A 24,161-nucleotide genomic window follows, 5' to 3' on the forward strand; every position below is an offset into this window, starting at 1 on the left:
ATTGGTTGTCCAAACAGCACGACTGGGTTGTCGGTGTTGGGCTCGTTTTCTTCTCTCGCCGGGGCTCGACGAACCAGCTCTCCACGAGCTGCGATTAGATCAATGGTGATCTGGTCGAACAGTGACTCTAGTGCACTTACATAGCGCACTAGGTGCAACAATGCGGGGTCCGTCTCGTGGTCTCCATTGGCGACTTGGGGTGGTCTACCATACCCTTCTCGTCTGGGGTAGTAGTGGAACGAGCGACAGTTAACTCTGGGCGACAAGTGCCTGAGATGAACTATAGCCTCTCGAGCGGCTAGCTGGATGGCTTGTGGCTCAAAGGAAGTTGTCCTTCCGGTGAACCGGTAGGGACGCTCGGGTGCTAGACTCCTACCGTAAATGTGCACAGTGGCCCAGAATTGGCGATCTTCACCGCTCATGGGTCCTTGATACACAACATATTCTGGTGGCTCCTCTAACGCGTAGGCACGACGGGTGAGGTTTGCGAGGATGGTCACAAAACCTCCAAGGTTGGTTGCTGTGGTTTCGTTGTGCACGACAGGGCCAGGCATTGTGGCTTGGTTTGGGGTAGCGGCTGTGCGGTGCTGGTTTGGTGTTAGCGCGCCCTTTTTATAGGAAAAAGGGGACGGAATCTTCCTTCGAACGCTTGCGAGAAAGGACTATTTAGGGGCCGGTCACTGGCGCATGAGCGACAGGTTCGGTTGATAGGTTGGGCACCGACTGCAAAAAGGTGTTGGGTCACTGTGTGGCTATCTTGCACGAGAAGCTTGGCTGGGGTTTGGTTGAGGTCTGGTGGGTTGGTTTGCCTAAGTTTATTGACCGGGCTAAGATAGGATTAGCCAATGGTCAGCCTGGCTCTAGTACCAAGCCTGTCACGACCGGTTTTTCCGGTTAATAAATTTCCAGAAAAGACCGTCGTGCTCATCAGCCCCAGGATTACTGTTAGCTGATGAGGCTTCAACTTGATACAGAAATTCCAAGCAAAATACAAAGTATGCATGTAGTACAAGACCATTCTGGCCTGTGAATACAACAAAGGGTTTCTAGTGGTTGATGGCGGAAGCGGGTTATGAAACATCAGTGTCTATGGGACTCCATTTCCCACGGGAACAGCTGACCAGGTTAACTCCTATCTTCGCGAGGCTGCTATCTCCATTGCTTAGGTTCCGGGGCTGTCATCGCGTCACTCCTCTCCGTGCAAGAAAATCTGGCCAAGACAATAGCCAGGGACAAGCCAGTGAGTACTTTGAATGTACTCGCAAACATTATGAACACAGGTATAATATGACAATGATGTGCTGAAAATATTTTATGCTCATGACGTCAGTCACAATAGATAAATGAAATCCTGATGCGTGCAAGCAAGTTATTTATAAAATTGCAATAACATGGTAGTATAAAAACTTATGAAAACAAATAATCAAGTAATGCCACAGTCGGGCGTCTGAGCGACGTCACATAAAGGGCTTTAAAAGAAAATGCCACAGTCGGGCGTCTGAGCGACGCCACGTAAAGGGCTTTAAAAGAAATGCCACAGTCGGGCGTCTGAGCGACGCCACATAAAGGGCTTTAAAAGAAAATGCCACAGTCGGGCGTCTGAGCGACGCCACGTAAAGGGCTTTAAAAGAAATGCCACAGTCGGGCGTCTGAGCGACGCCACAAAAAGGGCTTTAAAAGAAATAATCATAATGAATATCCCGGAGGTAGAACCATCCCAGAGATATTCGGTAATATCAATAATATCATGGGTTAGTCAACAATAATAATAATCATCACAGATATCACAAGTCACGGATAGTAATTCCATTTTTCTGGTTAACAGTTTCACCTCCGAAGACCGACACAAAGACTGATACTTGACCCATCCCAGACTGAAATCCTTAACCATGAACACGGCTATTCGAATAGGTTTATTCTCTGCAGAGGGTGTACTCTTTACCCACGAGTAACGGATTTCTTTAGTCCATCAGGACTAATTCCATCTACGGTCTTTTTGTTGAAAACAAACCTAACTTGCACACACCAGCTTATCACACACGTGTCTGGAATCACCCACGACACCTGTTAAGCAAACTCTAAGTGGGGAGGCTACAACCTCGCGTAGCATGGGATCAAATTTATATCGCGCGCTCTAAGGGGTGGCCTCCCCTCTCGGTCCCAACCGGAAACACCCATGCCCCCGGACCAGGTGGCCTGCCTACCAGTTACAGCCGGTATCTTCCACCATGGCCTCTCTGTACGGTGTGTGCTAGAAAGAGGTTGACAACTTACTGAACCGTACTCTACTTGCTGTAGAGACAAGTGGTAGTACGAAACAAGTATGGGGGTTACTGGAACAAGACTCGATCTATGGCCGACTCAGGAGGTTCAAGTATTCCCTGCATGATTAGTATAACAAATATAATCCATCCAACAGGGTCACCGCTCATATCACCTTGCCATGCCATATCAGACATAACCGTCCCGACGGAGACCGGCGACAAACTCATACCTACCCAACGCAGAGGTTTTTCCCGGTTTTCTGCCGGTATGCATTCAAGGCATATGAGGGTGATTATCATCACAAGTGTGTTCGTTTCCAACAGCATGGAAATCAATAACATGCACCCAGGCATATGATCATATCACATGAAATAACAAGTCCTTCGAAATGCGGTGGTGTTATAAATGCATCAATGATCACACCAAAAATATTATGCCGGGGTTCAGAATGCTTGCCTTCAATGTGTGGAAAGGCAGGGTGTACTTCAAAACTTTTGAAAGTTTCTTCTCTCTCCCAAAATCCTATTTAAAAATATATTTGAATTAACACATATTTCAAAAACAGAACCAAAAAGTTGTTTGAAAAATTTTCAAATAAATCTTAAAATAAACTAGACCAAATTTGAAGAAGGTAGGAAAAAGAATCAACTCATTTGGATTTATATTTAAAAAGTTATAGCCAGTCAAAGTTCTGGTCAAAATCTGTTTTTAAAATAAAACAGAAAAGAAAACGTTTCGGCAGAATACGTCTTCGAAAACGGGAGACGTACTGGGGTTAATACGTCTTCACTTAACCGACGTGGATAGGCGCAGGGTCACTGACAGTGGGCCCGCCTGGCCCACTGGTCAGGTTTGACCAGTCCGCCCTCCTCCTTCTTCCTCTGTCCCGAGCGGAGGCGGGACTCCGGTGACCAACGCCGGCGAGCGGCGGCTCCTCGCGGCCTCTGGAGGGCGAGGATGGATCCGCACGGCTGGGGCGTTTCTCCCGGTGGTCGAGGGGTCGACAGTGGTGGAAGAAGTCGTCGGCGGTGAGCTTCGCGGCGGAGGGAGGTTTCGGTGCAAAGTGGTTTCGGGGCGGCGGTGGTTCTCGATCGAAATGGAGTTGGGGAAAGGTTTACGGGAGGATGAGGGGGTTCTTGGTGGAGAGAACGAAGAGTGGGAGGCCCTGGTGGTGCCGAATTGGCCGGGGCAGTGGTGGCGGCCGCCATTGCCGGAGATGGGGATGAAGACCTCCCCCGAGTCGATTGGCTGCCATGGGAGGACTAGGGGAGCACTCTAAGGTTTCCTGCGTGCCCGGGGTGGCTCGGGGCCTCCTCTTATAGCTCGTCGAGGTCGGTTCCGCGGCGGCCGGATAAGCTCTCCGGCGAACCGCCTCGCTGTAGCTTGCAGGGCAACGTGGCGCGGCTGGGGATGACGGCAAGAGCTAGTGGACGAGAGGGCACTGTTCCAGGGGCCAGGTGGCGAGCCGGGTTGGCTTGGGCGGTGCTGCACGGCGCAGGGCTGTCGGGCGGCGGCGGCTAGCTCTTGGCCTGCCGGGCGCGGCGGGGGCTGCTTGGCGCGTTGCTGCGAGGAGGGGAGCGCGTGGCGTGGTGCTGCAGAGCGAGCCAAAGCCGTGGGGCCGGCGTGTCGGCTCGGGTGCGGGGCTGCAATACGCGCGCTCTGCTCGCGCTCCGGGCGTGCACGGGACGTGTTCGACACTATGCCGGAGCACGCTAGAGGTCGCGGTCGAGGCTGGCAATTAACAGACCTAGGTTAGGAGGAACGGGGAGTCTAGTGGACATGCTGGTTTGATCAAAGGTGCAAGGTCACAGTGCAAAACAAAAATCATGTCAAAACTGATCAGGCACACCAGGTGTTTGACCAAATGCCAAGGGCACTTAGGCATGTCTTGGAGTGGCCAAAAACTCCAGATGGGGGTCTCTTTAGAAGAATAAGAGGGTGGTGTGGTTAGTTGGACAAAAGGGGAAACTTGCTAGCGCAAGTTTTACAAAACCCCAATTCTGGACAGGAAATAAATGACATTATTTCATGAACCGAAAATGATCCAAAAGGTGCATGCTCTTGGACTTAAGGGTTTAACATGGGGGACTACAAGTAGGAGAAATAATCAAGGGTATAGGAGCAACTAAAATGGTGGTTGCTGTACAAATCCTCAAATTGGACCAGAATGGAAATGAGGTTGATCCACTCAAATCTTTCAAAGAACATAAATAGGTTTTTTGCACAAAGTGAAACAATAGGCTCCTACTGACCTCCCTTAATTTTGGTAGAAGTTTTAAAGAAATATTTAAATAGGTTGTAGTGCAAAATGCACTCTGGACCAGAGAAGAAAAATTGAGTGCAGGGCTCAAAATATTTTATGAATGAAATATATTTTTGCATAATAGTGATTTAAAAACATCACATGACATCTCCAAATTTTTGTGGAAATTTTAAGTGAGTCCAACAAATGGTTGTAGTTCAAATATGGCCATTTAACCTTGAAAAAAAACTATTTTCAAGAAAGTAAATATCAAGCAATTTAATTATTTAATTAGTTACACTGATAACAGCAAAGTTTTTCTTGAGAGGTTAAACAAGTCCAACAACATAATTGAAAAGTTTTCTCTCTGGGAAAAACTCATCATAACAGGGAAGGAAATGATTTAAAAAAAATCAAAATGGAGCTCAGAAATCCAAAGTTTTAATTCCTGGCAAAATTTTAAATAAAACAAGGCCAAATTTTTGGGGTGTCACACATTATGATCGTTACAGTTTCATAGCTATTGCTTTCTTCATGACTTATACAAGTTCCTCGGACTATGAGATTATGCAACTCCCGAATACCGGAGGAACACTTTCTGTGCTACCAAATGTCACAACGTAAATGGGTGATTATAAAGGTGCTCTACAGGTGTCTCTGAAGGTATTTTTTGGGTTAGCATAGATCGAGATTAGGATTTGTCACTCCGTGTTTCAGAGAGGTATCTCTGGGCCTCTCGGTAATACTCATCACTATAAGCCTTGCAAGCATTGTGACTAATGAGTTAGTTGCGGGATAAAGTATTACAGAACGAGTAAAGAGACTTGCCGGTAACGAGATTGAACTAGGTATGATGATACCGATGATCGAATCTCGGGCAAGTAACATACCGATGACAAAGGGAACAACATATGTTCTTATGCGGTTTAACCGATAAAGATCTTCATAGAATATGTAGGAACCAATATGAGCATCCAGGTTCCGCTATTGGTTATTGACCGGGGATGAGTCTTGGTCATGTCTACATAGTTCTCGAACCCATAGGGTCCGCACGCCTAACGTTCAATGATGATTGGTATTATGAGTTTATGTGGTATGATCTACCAAAGGTTGTTCGGAGTCCCGGATGTGATCATGGACATGACGAGGAGTCTTGAAATGGTCGAGACATAAAGATTGATATATTGGACGGCTATGTTCGACACCGGAAGTGTTCTGGAGAAGTTCCGAATAAAACCGGAGTACCGGGGGTTACCGGAACACCCCCCCCCCCCCCGGAAGCTATTGGGCCTCATGGGCCTTAGGGACAAGAGAGAGGGCCGGCCAGGAGGTGGCGCGCGCCCCCCTTGCCCTAGTCTGAATTGGACAAGGGGAGGGGGCGGCGCCCCCCTCCTTCCTTCTCTCTTCCTCCTCCTTCCCGCCTTCTCCTTGTGGGAATAGGAAAGGAGGGGTGATTCCTACTTGGAGTAGGACTCCGCCCCTTGGGCGCACCACCCTTGGCCCGCCTCATCCTCCCTCCTTTATATACGAGGGAGGGGGCACCCCAAAGACACACAAGTTGATCTTTAGCCATGTGCGGTGCCCCCCTCCACATCTTTCCACCTCGGTCATATCGTCGTAGTGCTTAGACGAAGCCCTGCGCCGGTAATTTCATCATCACCGTCACCACACTGTCGTGCTGATGACACTCTCCCTCGGCCTCAGCTGGATCTAGAGTTCTAGGGACGTCACCGAGCTGAACGTGTGCAGATCGCGGAGGTGCCGTGCGTTCGGTACTTGATCAGTTGGATCGCAAAGATGTTCGACTACATCAACTGTGTTACATAACGCTTCCGCTTTTGGTCTATGAGGGTACATGTACACACTCTCCCCCTCGTTGCTATGCATCACCTAGATATATCTTGCGTGACCGTAGGAATTTTTTGAAATTACTGCGTTCCCCAACGCTTTCCACTCAAAAGATTAATCTCTTCAATCGCATGAACATTTTTAAAGTGGATCTTTCGGTGTGCCATTGAGAATAATTAACCATAATAATCTAGGAGCTTAGTAGCCTCTCCTAAAGTGATTTCCATAAAAGTGCCGCCTGCGGCCGAATCTAAAAGATTTCTAGAAGAAAATTTTAATCCGGCATAAAAATTTTGTATAATCATCCACAAATTCAAATCATGTGTAGGGCAATAAAGTATCAACAATTTCATCCTCTCCCAAGATTGTGCAACATGCTCATGATCAAGTTGCTTAAAATTCATAATATCGTTCCTAAGGGAGATTATCTTAGCGGGAGGAAAATACTTAGAGATGAAAGCATCTTTACACTTATCCACGAATCAATACTATTTTTAGGCAAAGATGAAAACCAAGTTTTAGCACGATCTCTAAGCGAAATCGGAAATAGTTTCAATTTAACAATATCATTATCCACATCTTTCTTCTTTTGCATATCACACAAATCAACGAAATTGTTTAGATGGGATGCGGCATCTTCACTAGGAAGGCTAGAAAACTGATCTTTCATAACAAGATTCAGCAAAGAGGCATTAATTTCACAAGATTCAGCATTAGTAGTGGGAGCAATCGGAGTGCTAATAAAATCATTGTTGTTGGTATTGGGACAGTCACACAATTTGGTATTATCTTGAGCCATCGTGACAAAGCAAACAATCCAACACACAAGCACACAAGAAGCAAGCGAAAAAGAAGAACGGGAGAGTGGCAAAGAAAAAGGCAAAGGTTTTCGAAAACCCTTTTATAAGTGGGGGAGAGGAAAACGAGAGGCGAATGGCGAATAATGTAATGCAAGGGAGAAGAGTTTATGATGGGTACTTGGTATGGCTTGACTTGACGTAGATCTCCCCGGCAACGGCACCAAAAATCCTTATTGCTACCTCTTGAACTTGCGTTGGTTTTCCCCTTGAAGAGGAAAGGGTGATGTAGCAAAGTAGTGTAAGTATTTCTCTCAGTTTGAGAACCAAGGTATCAATCCAGTAGGAGACAACGCACAAGCCACCGAATACCTGCACAAACAATCAACAACTTGCACCCAACGCGATAAAGGGGTTGTCAATCCCTTCACGTCACTTGCAAAAGTGATATCTGATAGAGATAGATAAATGGTAAAGTAAATATTTTTGGTATTTTTGGATTATAGAACGGAAAGTAAAAGCAAAATAGTAGATCGGAAACTAGTAAGATGTAAAAGAGATTCAATATAATGGAAAAGAGACCCAGGGGCCATAGGTTTCACTAGTGGCTTCTCTCAAGATAGCAAATATTACGGTGGGTGAAGAAATTACTGCCGAGCAATTGACATAAAGTTATGACGATATCTAAGGCAATGATCATGAACATAGGCATCACGTCCGTGTCAAGCAGACCGAAATGACTCTGCATCTACTACTATTAACTCCACACATCAACCGCTATCCAGCATGCATCTAGAGTATTAAGTTCATAAAGAACGGAGTAACGCATTAAGTAAGATGACATGATGTAGAGGAATTAACTCAAGCAATATGATGAAAATCCCATCTTTTTATCCTCGATGGCAACAATACAATATGTGCCTTGCGGCCCCTACTGTCACTCGGAAAGGACACCGCAAGATTGAACCCAAAAGCTAAGCACTTCTCTCGTTGCAAGAAAGATCAACCTAGTAGGCCAAACTAAACCGATAATTTGAAGAGACTTACAAAGATATCAAATCATGCATATAAGAATTCATAGAAGAACCAAATAATATTCATAGATAATCTGATCATAAATCCACAATTCATCGGATCTCGGCAAACACACCGCAAAAGAATATTACATTGAATAGATCTCCAAGAACATCGAGGAGAACATGGTATTGAGAATCAAAGAGAAAGAGAAGAAGCCATCTAGCTACTTGCTATGGACCCGTAGGTCTGTGGTAAACTACTCACGCTTCATTGGAGAGGCAATGGTGTTGATGAAGAAGCCCTCTGTGATCGAATCCCCCTCTGGCAGGACGCCGGAAAAGGCCCCTATATGGGATCTCATGGGTACAGAAGGTTGCGGTGGTGGAAAAGTGGTTTCATGGCTCTTATGGATGTTTTCTTGGTATAAGAGTATATATATATATATATATATATATATATATATATATATATATATATATATATATATATATATAAACACTATTCTGATCACGGGATCAGAATAATATTCTGATCACAACCTGAACTTCCTGAGTTACCCAACCTGACCTTCCGTGAGTACTAGGTTGAACTTCAGCTAAAAAAGTGTCCAAATGGGGCTTGTGATATATGGTTAGAAGCTATGTACACGACTATCATGACCCAAGTTGAATTTTTGGCAAAATGTAAGCGGTTTAAGAGCAGTTTTGAAAAACCGTTTTTTCTTCACACAAAAAATGTGAACCGTATTTCCGATCGCATTTCTAAACCGTTTATCGGAATGAGGCAAATAATATGGCGTTGGAAAGCTGCTGCAAAACCGCTCCTTCCACATGTTGATACTTTTCTATAATTCTCTATGGTTAAAGAGTAATTTGGAAAATCGCAAAATTTTGCAAACCGAACAGCCGAGTTCGTATTTTTGATGGCATTTCTAAACGGCTAATACAAATGAGGCAAATTATATGGCGTTGGAAAGCTTTTGAAAATGCGCAACTTTATAATGTTGAAAGTGTTTTCTAATTTTGAACGGTTTAAAAGTAATTTAGAAAACGATACAAGTTCCGCCGAATTTGTATTTTTGAGCTAATTTTTGAACTGTATGTCCGAATGCAGCAAATGATATGGCGTTGGAAATCCTGAGGAAATGCGAAACTTTTATGTATGTATTGTTTCTCCCAATTCCTTATGGTTTTAAGTCAATTTTGAAAATGGCTAAAAACATTTTTTGGCCATAATTTCTACAAACTTTATCGGAATGGGGCAAATAATATACCCTTGAAAATCTATGGAAAGTGTGAAACTTTTTTGTGTTGACGGTTTTCTCTGATTCCTAGCGATTTTCAAGTAATTTTGAAAACAACAACATCATGCGTTCTGGCTTTGTCACGAAACAGATTCTCCGAAAATGCACCGCATGAAGAACTTGAACTTCTCGGTATGTCTACCTGAACTTCACTCTATTTTTCACGTACTTTTTTTTCTCGTAGCTCTTCATCCACTCATCGGAATTGAGCAATTAATATCCAAATGAAAAGCTGTTGTAAACACGCAACTTTCCCGTGTTGATCATTTTTCCATACTCACGGCGGTTTTAAAAGTTTTTCATCTGAAATTCATTCAGTGTAGTAGTTGAACTTCCTGATGTTTTCACGTTGAACTTCTGTGACGTATTTTCGTTTGTAATTTTCTCATCCATTCATCAGTGTTACACGATTGATATTCCTTTTGACAAACCTCTCTCACAATAATTTTTTTTACTTTCTCCGACCGAGGACTTGAACTCATAACAACAAAACTTTTAGTCTTTGTTATTTTATTATTTTTTAATACAAAATGCACACCGTGTAGTATGCGAACTTCTGACAGTTATTAATCTGAACTTCTCTCGCTTACGTGAAAATATTCAAACTTTTTTATGAATTTTAATTTAAATTTCTCAATCCTTTTTTTATGAATTTTGAAGCACTCTATTTTTAAAAATTGAACATCTTGTTATTTTATTTTTGAACTTCTTGTTTCCATTCTTTAATAACGAGGAAAAATCTGAGTTTTCTATAATCATCGAACTTCTCCATCTTTTTAATATGAACTTCCTGGTTTTTTTGTTAATCTTTTTTATGAAATTTTGAAGCGCTCTATTTTTAAAAGTTGAACTTCTTCCTTCCATTCTTTAATAACGAGGAAAGTCTGAGTTTTCTATAATCATCGAACTTCTCCATCTTTATAATATGGACTTCCTGGTTTCATTTCTTAATCTTTTTTGAAGCGCTCTATTTTTAAAAGTTGAACTTAACAAGGAAAATCTAAGTTTTCTATAATCATCGAACTTCTCCATCTTTTTAATATGGACTTTCTGGTTTTATTTCTTTTAGTAATGGAAAAAATTCTACTTCCTGATTTCCATTCTTTAAATTTTTAACTTTCTCGGGGTGAGCACTTGAACTTCTATCAATACAACTTTTAGCCTTTGCCTTTTCATTATTTTTTAATATAAAATGCACACCATGTAGTACGTGAACTTCTGATAGTTTTCAATCTGAACTTCTCTCGGTTACGTGAAAATCTCAAGGTTTTTTATAGATATTGAACTGCTCTACCTTTATATTTTAACTTCATTGTGTATTTTTAGAAATGTGAAAACTGCAGGGTTTTCAGAAACATCAAACTTCTTCGTTATTTCAAATTGAAATTATTGTTTTCATTCTTTAGTAACTGGAAAAATCTAAAAAAAATTCAAATAAATATAAATCTACTCTGTTTTTTCCAATTGAGCTTCTTGGTTTTATTCATTAGTGACGAGAAAACCTGGTTTTTTTATACACATTGAAATACACCATTTTTTATGTTGAACTTCTTGCTTTTAATCTTTAGTATTCGAGAAAATCTAAGTTGTTTATAAACGTCAAAAATCTTCTTGTTTTTAATTAGGACTTCTTGGTGTTGTTCATTAGTAACTAGAAAAGCCCTAGTAATTGGAAATTGAACTTCTAGGTATTTCTTGAAAAGAGGGGAAATCCATTTTTATGAATTTTTTTGAACTACTCGGTTTTTGAAATATCACCTTCTTTTTCTAACATGTAAACCTTAGGTTTTTACAAATTTCGAACTTCTAGCTTATTTTAATTTGAACTTCTTTGTTTTAATTTGTGAAAAACATTTTTTGTTATTTTTTAAATAACATCAAACTACTCCCATTTTTTAATTTGAATGTGTTGGATTTATTCTTTCATAATTAGGGAATTCCGAGTTTTTATATCAAACTCCTCTATTTTTTAAAAGTTGGAATACACATTTTTTACAAAAAGAAACACAATATGTGACCACTAAGAGGAAATATTGTACCACTTCGTTACTTAATTTTGAACTTCTAGGGGTCTTGCTAGAAATGGAGAAAATGTGTTTTTTATATAAAAATTGAACTTCTCTATTATTTCAATTTGACCTTCTTGGTTTTTATTTTTAGGGTTTAGAAAAAACATTTTTTATAAACATTAAACCATTTAGTTATTTTAACTTGAACTTCTTGTTTTTTTATAAACATCAAATTGAGCTGTCATATTAGTTTCAACTTATTATGTTTTCTGAAGGCTAACATATTTTTTTATCGGTGCACTTCTTTTCTCGCAATGATTTATTTTTGTGAATGGGCTTATACAAAGTGCATGTTTGTTTATAACTAGAGAGGATTTTTTTGCAACATGTACTTTCCTGAATGATAAACCGTACATCCAAAGATTCCAAAAACTAAGTTGCTATGACACATGATAACCAACACGTAATTTTTGTTTGATACACAAAATGCATTCATTCACATGAACAAATAATCAAATCACAATTCCCATTTGTGAGCATAATACTGTTCACTTACACTTTCTACATTGTTTTTATAAATAATCAAAATTGTAGTTTTTTTAGTAATTGTCGAACTTCTTCATTATTTCGAATTGAACGTCTTGGTTTATTCGTTAGTAATGGAAATCAAGTTTTTGTAATAAATATCAAACTACACCATTTTTTGAAATTGAATTTCTTGGTTTATTTTTTAGTAACGAGGAAAACCTGACTTTTTCATATACAGAACTACTCTATTTTTTAAAAATTGAACTTCTTGTTTTTTTTAATTTGGACTTCTTGGTGTTAATAATTTGTAACAGGAAATATCCTAGGTTTGTAATAAACATCAAACCACTGCGTTATTTCAATTTGAACTTCACTATTTTGTAATTTGAATTGCTCTATTTCTTAATTTGAATTACTTGGTTTATTCTTTAGTAATGGGGAAAATCATAGTTTTACAATAAACATCTAACCTTTTTTAACTTCTTTTCTGAACCTCCCAAGGTTACATCCTTGAACTTTTCGTTTCTCATCATGTTAACTCAAAGTTTTTCTTTCACAATACCCATGGGTTTGTTTGTTGATTTTTTTTATTCTTTTGGACTTACATATATATTACTTGGTTTTTATTATTTTGGGAACCTACTGAATAAGAACATAGCCTGCCCATGGCGTATAAACACATACACGTAGAAATTATGCATGCACATTGGATAGTAATACACAATTTGAAGTTCCTGTTTTCTAAGTACCGGGGAAGTTCAATTTTTTCTATAAACATTGAACTCCTTGATTATTATAATTTCAACTTCTTGGTTGAAAATCATTTTGACACACGAAAAATCTTAACTTTTGAATAGACATCAAATTCTTCTTTTTTTTACTTAAACTTCTTGGTCTTTATTTTAAGAATATGAGAATTTTCATGGAGAAAAATTTATTCATTATTACATTTTTTTAACTTATTGCTTATCTCATATATGAGACTTTTTTTTCCTTTTTACATATGAATAATATAAAAGGACACACCCATCACACAAGCACACACAGAAACGCACGCGCGCGCGCACGCACACACAACTACCACATACTTTTGACGTAGAAACCATCCTTCCTACAACCATGAATACATAACATCATACTAGTTTTTAACGACAATATACTAGCTTGATCGATGCCCTCAATATTATGAAAGGAACATCTAAATTCTCAGCTCACTTCCCTGAAAAACACACATCATTTGTCACTGTTTCTTGCTCTTTTTTATCAAGTTTAAGCATTGACTGAAATTCTAAATACAGTGGTGGAGCTATGCAATGACATGCACCAGAAAACATGCATACAAATTCAGAGAGTTCAGAAGCTATGAAGTACAAGTATACGAGTACATGTGTATATGTGTATGTGCGGTTGATTGTGTGGAAGAGGTGCTCAGGGATGGACGAAGTCGACGGACGCATGGCTGACATGGTTCGGACGGAGGCAGAATGGATACAGGTCAGGTCCGGGCAACCGTCCTCGTGCGCCTTGTGCCCAACTGATGACCTTCAACAGAAAATAACAGAGAACTTGAGCCGTGGTGTATTAAACATCACGTGTTTGATTTTTAGAGCATCTTTGCTTGCAAGGTGGAGTACTAATCAAATATCAAAGGGAACTTAATACTTGGAAATATAACTCGAAGTATCCGTAGGGAGAACTCAACTAGAACTGCTCATCCAGCCAAACCATTCCTTACTTTGCATAAATTTTCATACAGAAAAAATAAAAAAAATAGATGCCATGACCTCTGCTCAGTGTGGACTGAAGGAAATTACTCTAGCATCTGCAAGAACAAGTAACTGAACTACCCTCTGCTACTGACGGACCACCGGGAGGATTTGTTTTAGTGCGTACCACCATTTTTGCATCTTCATCTAGCCGCAATTGACGTCGCGGCCGCCGGCGATGGGAAGTTTGAGCGGCCACGTCAGGCGGGTTGCAGGCAGCGGTGGTGCGCAGCATAAACATGTACGTACATTTATAATGGAAAGGCAATCACTGTATGAACAACATTCTTCTGAATTTATATGCAAGATCTATCTTAACTTTTCTTCCTCTGTTCTATCTGAACTTCAATTCCAAAAAAAAGAAGAGAACAAGGTACTGGGATCCATGGGGGCTTGGGTAGGTGCAGAAGAACACCGAGGGAGTACTTCATGTCTCATCAGGACCAACGCATCAGCGAACAGCCCAGTGATGTGAAGTTGAACGTCTTGTGGGTGGCGGTGCCGAACCAACTGGACGCTACCATGCTACGATTGCAAAATCCCAATGCAAGGAGAGGCATCATGGTGGCGGGGGGGCCTTGCCAGGGGTAGCTGGGGAGAAGGCGGATGTTGGAGCTTGATCTTGTCGGTGGCATCCGCGGGAAGGGGAGGAGCTGCGCAGATGTGCCAAGGTGGTGGTGCGCTGGATGGTGGTAGGGCCCGGTGGAGGCGTGTGGAGTGGAGGAGAGGGCGGAGCCATGGCTCACCAGGAGGATGCCAGCGGGGACAGGACGGGGCAGCGGCCGACGAGTTGGCCGGCGGGCGAGGAGGAGGATTGGGCCGGACCTAGAGATGGAGGAGCAGGTGGGCGAGGGGATGAGGTGCTGGATCTCGCCGGCTTCATCCGGATCCGTGCGTGGAGGCGCTAAGGGCGACCTGCATCGGGCGGCAGCGCTCGGGGGAGACCTGCATCTTGTGGCGAGGCTTAGGGTGTGTGGGCGTGGCCCGCGGCGGCTGGAGGGCCCGCGTCGACCGCGAGGCGCGCGGCGGCCGGGCCCTGAGAGGCGCGCTGGGCCAGGGGCGGTGGTTCACCGGCGGGCCAGGGGTAGGGGCGCGGCTATATATATATATATATATATACCCCACTGCCGCACCACCTACCTCCCCGATCCAATCGCTGCACCCGCCCCCAGCAGGCGACACCGTGGCCACCTCGCCCCCGGCCGGCACCGCCGCCGCCGCCCCACCCTCGGCCGGCACCGCCGCCGCCGCCCTGCTCCCCACCGACACCGCCGTGGCCACCCCGCCCCCGGCCGCACCCCTGCTCCCAGCGGATCCGGTGGAGACGCCGCTGCACCACCTCCCGGAGCACCTCGAGGGTCGCCAAATCCGACGAGGATCCTTCACTCGCCGGGGACCACCAGTACACATGCGGAGGAGCCGTTGACCTTCAGCTGGAGGAGGCAACGACCTGCAGCTGGTCTCCGTGAAGACTTCTCCCGCGCCAGACCGCTGATCCCTCCAGCGTCGTCTCCTCTGCCCGAGCTCTCAGTGACGCCGAGGGTTGGCCCAGCGGCCGCGACGGCGTACAGTCAGTGGATTCAGGGTCGGGATCCTCCTCCCCGCTGCTTCCCTGGGTAGCCCATGGAGACCACCTCCTCTGCCCTCCTCCAGCGAGATCGGTCATCTTTGGGCTCTGGTGAGCCCCTTCACATACACGCCCGTTCATGTGTGTGCCACCGCTTCCTTGTTTCTCCTCGAGAGTCATCGTGCTGATTGCTGGTAGGCTTCTGGCACACAACGGGGACAATGATGGTGATGCCAAAGGATGGAACACGGACGTTCGACTATATTGCTAGAGGAAGAAACGAAGAGCAGGTGATGTACGTTCGTGAACTATGCTGCTGTTGTTTCATGGACGTACTGAACATTTTTTGTTTCTTTTTGAGTAGGTGCACTATGCTGCTGTTGTTGTTTCATGGACTTAGTGAATGTTTTTTGTTTCTTCTTGAGTAGGTGAATTATGCAGTTCTGCAAAAACAAAATCTTGTTGCCTGACCAAACTGCTTCTAAGTACTATGTCGGCAAGAGCAGGAGAATTCTATGTTGCAAAAAGAATTCCATGTAGCTCCCTGGAATCACATTTGTCTTTTCGCTTGAACCAAATTTCATCCCGTGTGAGATTCTACTTGATGGAGAGAGGGCCTCGACAAAAGATCCTGAAATCGTGCATGTGCTTTGGAAGTGGACGCTTATATTTGTTTGTTCTTATGCCTGCAAGACTTACACTTTTTCAGATTTCTAATAGGCATCGTGGCGGAGAAGGAATAAGAAGCTACAGGAGAAAAATGGAGGTGCACTGGCATGCTTTGCACTAACAACTACAGCTTCACAGGTGTCTTCTTGCCCACTGTCGCGCTGCATCGCCTCACCGGCATTTCGGTCTTCTTTGCCTCTGACGTTCCTGCACTACTGCAAAGCGACGCCAGCAGCTCAGCCCCACTACGACCCGCACACTCCATCTTCTCCCCAACGCTACTTGTGGCCCTCCGGGCCTTCCGGTCCTACGGCTGCCACGAACTCGTGTCATCTCTGCTCAACTGCTCAAACTCTCTGCTCACTTGTACATGCTTTTCCAGTTGTTTTGTGTTAATGCCAGTAAGGATGAGTGTTGTAGAGATGGCTCATGCAGAGTGTTGCAACAGTCATTGCTCATGTCGCCGGAGCTCTCAACAATCTTTTTTTTTATGTTTGATGTTTATTAAAAAATGATTTTTTTTATTTTCTACGAATAAAACTACGAAGTTCAAATTAAAATAATAGAGAATTTCAAGGTTTATAAAAAAACTCAAATGTTTGTTGTTACTAAAAAAATAAAACGAAGAAGTTCAAATTAAAAAAATTGGAACATCTCAAACAAAATTATAAAAAACTGATTTCCCCGTTTAAAAAACTAAAAATTCAAATACCCATCCCACGAGTAACACTATTCACAATGAGGTTCATATAAAAAGGTTGAAGTTTGCATAGAGAAAAGGATGCATTTCTGAAAAGGATGTACTGAAAAGTACATGTTCTTTGGTTCCTGATGCTTATATGGTCGTCCCCAAGGAGTAAAAACGTGGCGTCTCTGAGGAGTAAAAATGCAGAGCTCACACGTAACACAATGATAATTAAATTTATTTTTCAAGTATTGTACTTCAGAAAAGTTCATGCATATAATAAACCGAATTCGGGAGATTTGAAAAAATCAAACCCGCCATTCAGGAAATGTACCTAAAAGGTTTCAAAAAAACTAGAGCTTCAAATTTAAAACAAAAATAAGTGGCTCGATGTTTATTAAAAAAGGATTTTTTTTTCGTTACTAAAAGAAATAAAACCAAGAAGTCCAAATTAAGAAGGAGGATCGGTTCGATGATTATACAAAAGTCAGATTTTCTTGTTATTAAAGAATGAAAACAAGAATTTCAAAAAATTAAAAACAAGAAGTCTGATTTTAAAAAATAAAGAAGTTCAAAATTCATAAAAAAGTACTTCCATCATTTCTAAAGTTACAAAAAAATCTAGAAGTTCAAGCTGAAAAAACGGAAGGTCCAATATTTATTAAAAAACTCAAATATTTCCATTACTAAAGGAAATAAACCAAGAAGTCCAAATTACAAAAATAGAGAAATTCGATATTTATCAAAAAACTTAGATTTTCCCTGGTACCAAGTAGATAAAATCAACAAGTTCAAATTAAAACGGAAGTAGTTCGATGTATATGGAAACCAAAATTCTTTATGTTTCTAGGAAAAATAAAAGTATGAAGTTCAATTAACCTGATCTTCTCTCGGTTACGTGAAAATATTTGAATTTTTTTATGAATTTTTAATCTGATTTTCTTAATCTTTTTTATGAATTTTGAAGCGCTCTATTTTTAATATTTGAACTTCTTGTTATTTTATTTTTGAACTTCTTGTTTCCATTCTTTAATAACAAGGAAAACCTGAGTTTTCTATACTCATCGAACTTCTTCATCTTTTTAATATGGACTTACTGGTTTTATTTTCTTCTGACTTTTTAATATCAACCAAAAGAAAGGAGAAGTTCAATTTCTAAAGATGACGTGGTTCGACGTGCTAAACAATGTTGAAAGAAAATAAAAAGAAAAGGAGAAGTTCAATTTCTAAAGATAACGCGGTTTGATGTGCAAACCAATGCAAAAACACACACAAAAATGTTGTTTTGGTGTCTTAAAATATTTTATTCATAAAAAATGATTAAGAAATAAAACCAAGAAGGCCATATTAAAAAGATGGAGAAGTTCGATGATTATAGAAAACTCAAATTTTCCTTGTTATTAAAAATACGTCAGAGTGAAAACAGCAAGAAGTTCAACGTGGAAACAACAGGAAGTTCAATTATTACACCGAATGAATTTCGGATGAAAAACTTTTAAAACCGTCGCAAGTATGAAAAAATGATTAACACGGGAAAGTTGTGTGTTTACAGTAGCTTTCCATCGGTATATCACTTGATCAATTTCGGTGAGTGGGTGGAGAGATGCGAGCCAAAAAAACACGTGAAGAACAGAGTGGAGTTCAAGTACACATGCCAAGAAGTTAAGGTTCTTCACGCGGTGCATTTTTGAAGAATCAGTTTCGTGATAAAGGCAAAACGAATGATCTCACCATTTTTGTAATTACTTAAAAACGGCTAGGAATCAGAGAAAACAATCAACATGAAAAAGTTTCGTATTTTTCGTAGCTTTTCAACGGTATACTTTTTGCGCCATTCCGATAAAGTTTGTAAAAAATACAGCAAAATTCATTTTTCACCATTTCGAAACTGACTTATAACCGTCAAGAATTAGGAGAAACAATACATACCAAAAAGTTTCGCATTTGTTCAACCTTTCCAACGCCATATCATTTGCTGCATTCAGATGCACGCTTAAAAAATGAGCTTGAAAATACAAACTTGGTAGGACTTGTACCATTTTCTAAACTACTCTTAAACCATTCAAAATTAGGAAAAACTTTCAAAATGAAAGAGTAGCACATTTTCAGAAGATTTCCAACGCAATATCATTTGCCTCAATTCGATTAGCCGTTTAGAAATGACATCGAAAATACGAACTCAGTTGTTCGGTTTGCGAAATTTTACAACTTTCCAAATTACTCTTAAACCATAAAGAATTGGAGAAAACTTTCAACATGTGGAAGGAGCGGTTTTGTAGCAGCTTTCCAACGCCATATTATATGCCTCATTCCGATAAATGGTTTAGGAATGCGATCGAAAATACGATTCACGTTTTTTGTATGAAGAAAAAACGGTTTTCAAAACTGCTCTTAAAGCGCTTACATTTTGCCAAAAATTTAAGTTGGGTCATGATATTGATGACCATAGCTTTCCAACAGTATATCGCAAGCCCCATTCAGGCAATATTGATGGAAGTTCAACCTAGCAATGGGAGAAGTTCAGGTCGAACAACTCAGGCAGTAAAATTGCAAAAAACGCAATTTCATCACAACCCGAGAGCAAAATCCGCCCACAAGCGAGATTCCTATTTAAAACCAGTAGTTAGTTGCTAAAAAACGATTTTAGATTACACTAACATCATATAGAACACTACTAACCAAAATAATTCACGCGGGGAGACACGATTGTGAAGATAGCCCGAAGGTCGGGTTTGTACAGAGGGAAGTTCAGGCATGTGTACAAACAAAAATACGTCACAGAAGTTCAATGTGGAACAGCATGAAGTTCAACTACTATGCTGAATGAATTTCAGATAAAAAACTTTTAAAATCGTTGCGAGTATGAAAAAATGATCAACACGGGAAAGTTGCGTGTTTACAGCAGCTTTCCATCGGTATATCACTTGCTCAATTCCGGTGAGTGGATAGAGAGATAGGAGCAGTGGATAGAGATATACTAGCAAAAAAAGCACGTGAAAAACAGAGTGAAGTTCAAGTACACGTGCCGAGAAGTTCAGGTTCTTCATGCGGTAAATTTTTGAAGAATCGGTTTCGCGATAAAGGCAGAACGAATGATCTCTCCATTTTCGCAATTACTTGAAAATGGCTAGGTATTAGAGAAAACCATCAACATGTAAAAGTTTCGCATTTTCCGTAGCTTTTCAGCGGTATATTGTTTGCCCCATTCCGATAAAGTATACAGAAATTATTCCAAAAATACGTTTTTTCCACCACCTGCGTTTTGTATGTTGTATGTAGTATCTATCAAAATCGAGAGTATATATGTGTAGTATGTAGTATATAATAATGATTAGGTAGTATATATATAAATTCTTACGTACTATGTACCATTTTTTGAGTATCCTCTTTTTTACGTACAAATATGTACGTATTTTACAAATATAACAAAAATTATGGGCTCATGTGCAATTTTTTCATGTAACTTGTTTTGAAATATCTTAGATATAGTATATGAACATATTTAAAATAATAAAATAGTATATATAGTACCACATGCTAGTATATGAAACATGTGGAATAACTACCACCGGGTGGTAACATGGATTTTCCATATATATATATATAGCCGGTTTATTATGCAAATATTAGCAGAATAACTATTCTGATAACACTTCCGCATTGCACGCTCAACGCAAGTGCACGTCATTGTTTGAACCAAGCGTGCTGCAGTATTGACACGAGTGAACTTCCCGTCGTAAAAAAACTGCATGATGTGTTTTTTTGGTAGTTTTTTTATCTAATTTTTTAACCGTTTGTCGGAACGAGGCGTGTAATATATCGTTGAAAAGCTATGGATTAGGCGCTCCTTCACCATGTTGAACACTTTTCGAGATTCCTCACGGTTTAAGAGCAGTTTTGAAAATGGTGCGACGTATGACGAGTGGCAGCGACCATTTTTTCGCAATTTCTTCTAAACCGCTCGTCTGAATGAAGCAAATGATACACCGTTGGAAAGATATCATCGAGGCGCATCTTTTTCATATCCATTATTTTCTCTAATTCATTATGGTTTAAGAGCAGTTTAAAATTTACTAAATCGCGGAACTCTGTTTTTCAAAATAATTCAAATTTTCGGTACTGTTTTTGCTTTAGTTTTTGAAGTGTTTGTCGAAATGAGGCGTGTGATGCACCGTTGGAAAGCTATGGATTAGGCGCTCCTTCGCCATCTTGAACACTTTTCCAGATTCCTCACGGTTTAAGAGTAGTTTTGGAAATGATGCGGCGTATGACGAGTGGCAGCGACCGTTTTTTTGCGATTTCTTCTAAACCGCCCGTCTTAATGAAGCAAATGATACACAGTTGGAAAGATATTGTCGAGGCCCATCTTTTTCATATCTATTATTTTCTCTAATTCGTTATGGTTTAAAAGCAGTTTCAAATTTACTAAATCGTGGAACTCTGTTTTTCAAAATAATTCAAATTTTCGCTACTGTTTTCGCTCTAGTTTTTGAACCATTTGTCGAAACGAGGCATGTGCTACGTCGTTGGAATGCTACGGACGAGGCGCAACTTTCATATGTTGAAATATTTTTTAGATTCCTTACAGTTTTAAGTTAATTTTGAAAATCGCGCGGCGAACGACGAGTTGCAGCGGCCGTTTTTTTGTAAATTTTTCCAAACCGCTCCGTGGAATGATGCAAATGATACATCGTCATAAATATATCGACGAGGAACAAATTTTTCATGTAGAACACGCTCTCTAATTCCTTATGTTTGAAGAGCAGTTTTAAAATTACTAAAATGCACATACTTTGTTTTTTCGCGACACCAAAATCGGTATGTACTGCATCAGACAGAAAGCCGCACTTCTTTAGACAAAAAATTGCACTGCATCGGACAAACAAGTGCATTGCATGATTTCTTTTTTGTGGGACGTAATTTTCCTAAACGATGTGGAGTGCACTTCATGTCGGGTGTTGGTGAACCGCAAGACTATGAAAAGTGAACCTCGAGACTACCATAAATGGGCCATATTGTATCTGACAAAAAAATGCACTTATTTAGACTAAAAACGCACTTCATTAGACAGACAAGTGCACTGCATGATTTTTTTTGTGGGACGTAAATTTTCCCAAACGAGGTGGAGTGGACTTCATGTCGAGTGTTGGTGAACCGCAATACTATGAAAAGTGAACCTCGAGACTACCGTAAACACGCCGCGACACTACCGAAAGTGAACCGCTTGAGCTTTTCTCAAACTCAATTTTTTTACGTGCATAGACCGGGCGAGTGGACCGCAGGGATCAAGCAAGTGAACTACATCCAATATAAGAAGCGAGCTTCTTTTTGAGATGTTTTTGTTTCTGTATTACCAAGTGAACCACATAGGAATTTAATAGCGACTACTTCAGGTCGAAAAACGCACTTCATCAAATGGGCAAATGAATAGCATAATTTATTTTTCGCTTTTGTAGTTTTTGGGTCTTTTGGTAGCGACATCTACACGGACGGAGAAAGCGAACCGCATGGTTGAGAAAAATGAACCCCAACACAATTCCAGATGAGCTACTTCTTTTAACAAACTCATATACACGTGCTGAAAAAACAACACAACCACCACTCAAAAACAAAAGTTTTGTTTTTACAAATAAACTGCATTTGTTTTTTTAACTCCCAAACATCCTGTTTTTTGTGCAGAACAAACTCACACACACATATCAACCCACTCTCACACGCACACACATCAAACCGCGTGTACAACCGGCACGCCTACACAACCTGAGATGCACGGGATGAGACACCAAACCGCGTGCCTATGCAAACCGAGCTGCACAGGACGAGCTGCCGGAACTGGACCGTAGACAAAACTGCGGAGATATCTTTTTTGGTCATCCCACGGTGAGCCCATGAACTGCAAAAGTTTATGTACCACACAATGAGCCAAAAACTGCAACGCACTGATAAAAATTCCATCCAAAACAAAGTAAGTAGTCAACCGCACACTCAAAGTTTCTAACTTTTTATACAAAACAAAAATCTATGAGCAGTGAACCGCCGCGAGATGAACTTTCCCTAAAAATGGAAAACAAAGGGAAAAAAGAACTGAATGCACAGGGAAACGAACTGCATCGACACCCTCCCGCACCAGAGATGATGAAGGGGAGTAGCAGCTTGGATCCGCTCAGGTGATCAACCTCAGCAAACCGGAGTGGGGCGACGCCCTACTAGCCGACGGGCGCCATCTCAACCTCATGTGGCTGCCACACGGGGAGCAAGGATGGAGCATCCAGATGTGTATCTACATCCATCCAGCGACGGACTGCACGCAGGCGAGCAAGCTACACGAACGCGACAGACGTACTGCAAGCCGTCGGGGGGGGAGGGACTGCGTGCGCGCCAGTGTGCACTGCGGAGAGGAGGTGAGGGCTCGGGGCCGAGCCGGCTGGGCGAACGGAGTGCAGATGCCGGCAGCGCTAGAAGGGAAGGTAGGGTCGGCGAGGGATCCCTCCATGGCCACAGATGACGGGGCTGGATCCAGACGGATCCATCGTAGGTGAGGTGCTAGGATGCGGGGGCGCTCGGCATGATCACCATATAGACGGAGGGGCTGATGGCCGGAAGACGGTTGGACAGGGTAGATCTCCGGTTGCGACACCCGCTTGAAGAGGGAGCAGGTGAGGAGGGTGAGGCAAGACGGCGGATCCAGCCGGGGGAGAAGCTCGCTGGGTGGGGGCACGAGGGAGGCACGAGATCGAGCGGGGATCGTGCGGGTCGCGCCCATCAGTGGCAAGTCGTGGCCGCCCCTGCCTCGATCTGGACTGAGTCGTTGTCGGGGAAGGTGGCCACCCACTGCTGGATCCGACTCGGGGAGGGCGACTGTGGTGGATGTGGGGATGGGGATGGGCAGCCCGTCGGCGGCCTGGTGGGAGGCATGGGGGTGGTGGGGCGCCGGAAGTGGGTGGTGGTGGGGCGCCGCGGGGTGGGTGGTGCTGGGGAAGGTGGGCAATGGGGTGGGTTCCTGCGGGGGAGAAGGCGGGGTGCGTGGTGGGTGGTGTGTGCAGAATAACAGATTTGTGTGCAGAATAAGGGTCTTAACGGGTGTTATCATAATAGACCAACCCTATATATATATATAGGATAAATTTTTCCTACTACCGGGTGTAGTTACTCCCACTTGTGTTTCATATGTTTTAGATAGTATCTATCATATCGTAGAGTATGTACGCGTAGTATGTAGTATATAAGAATGTTTAGGTAGTATACATGCTATTTTTTGGTAGTATGTATCATATTTTGTGCATACTCTCTTTCGTGTACAAATATGTACGTATTTCACAAATACAATAAACCATGAGCTCACTTGCAAATTTTTCACATAACTCGCTTTGGAGTATCTTAGATATAGTATATGAACATACTAAAAATAAAAAGTATAGTATATACTACCACATGGTAGTATATGAGAAATGGGTGTAGCTACACC

At 41.8% G+C, this 24,161-nt stretch overlaps 1 long non-coding RNA gene across 1 annotated transcript; it reads left to right on the forward strand.

Moving 5' to 3' along the window:
- Nucleotides 1–15,114: 15,114 nt before the first annotated feature.
- LOC119280900 lies at nt 15,115–15,952 on the forward strand. The gene is made up of 3 exons (XR_005138207.1): nt 15,115–15,453; nt 15,541–15,637; nt 15,771–15,952. It is a non-coding gene; the product is annotated as an uncharacterized LOC119280900 (long non-coding RNA).
- The last annotated feature ends 8,209 nt before the right edge of the window (nt 15,953–24,161 follow it).

The sequence above is a fragment of the Triticum dicoccoides genome, chromosome 3B, assembly GCF_002162155.2.
Source record: "Triticum dicoccoides isolate Atlit2015 ecotype Zavitan chromosome 3B, WEW_v2.0, whole genome shotgun sequence".
Classification (NCBI taxonomy): Eukaryota; Viridiplantae; Streptophyta; class Magnoliopsida; order Poales; family Poaceae; genus Triticum; species Triticum dicoccoides.